The following is an 843-nucleotide window of genomic DNA, read 5'->3' on the forward strand; positions in this document are numbered from 1 at the left end:
TGATTTAATTCGTCAGGGGTTTGACCTTGAGACTAGGAATTTTTTTTTTTTTCACACACAAGTGCTTTATTGACTACAATGGTAGATTGACACGTACATAAAACGCTGTGACAGAGGTGACAACCTCAGGCCACTGGCAGCTACTAGTACCCTCCATAATGTTTTATGATCTCTGAAATTGTTTGGGAAATCATCAGTGATCCAGTGACAAAAAAAATGATGAATGAGATGGTCAGAAGGAGGCCAAGACCAGGGCCCAGATGTTCAGGCACTTGGCGGTGGAGGCATAAGTCTGGGCCCCAAACATGTCACCCACCATCTTCTGGTCCCTAGACTTCACGGAGTAGGCGAAGGCCATGAAGCCCAGGCAGCACCAGTTCATGAAGATGGTGGGCACGGCTGTCTCACTACGGATGTTGATCACAGTGGTTGTCACGGGAGCTGAGCTCTGGGGCACCCCGAGTACAGCCACCTTGTGCTCCTCCTTGAGCATCTCATAGGTTGGGGGGATGCCGTTGTGGGCACCCAGGAAGAAGTGCTGGGAATTATGGCTCATGGTGGGAGATGGAGCACCTGTGGTGTGGATGTGGATGCCCGACCGTGCTCTGGGCCCTCGAGACCAGGAATTTGAAATGCTCCTCAGGTAATTCTAATATTCATCCAAGATTGAGAACCTCTGCTTTACAGGATAATTTCACACATTCTCATCTTTGGATTTTTATGTGCACATTCCCTGGTATGTCCAATTTGTCTTCCCAGAGTTTTCACATTGCGAACTTTTAAAAATAAAGAGACATTAAAAATTACTTTAAACCACTGGTTCTCGACCAGGGCTGATTTTGA

At 47.1% G+C, this 843-nt stretch overlaps 1 pseudogene; it reads right to left on the reverse strand.

Annotated features, from left to right (window-relative positions):
* Nucleotides 1-232: 232 nt before the first annotated feature.
* Nucleotides 233-556, reverse strand: LOC102747884 (interferon-induced transmembrane protein 3 pseudogene; annotated as a pseudogene).
* Between the last annotated feature and the right edge of the window lie 287 nt (nucleotides 557-843).

The sequence above is a fragment of the Leptonychotes weddellii genome, chromosome 10 (assembly GCF_054177405.1).
Source record: "Leptonychotes weddellii isolate Sample4059 chromosome 10, ASM5417740v2, whole genome shotgun sequence".
NCBI lineage: Eukaryota > Metazoa > Chordata > Mammalia > Carnivora > Phocidae > Leptonychotes > Leptonychotes weddellii.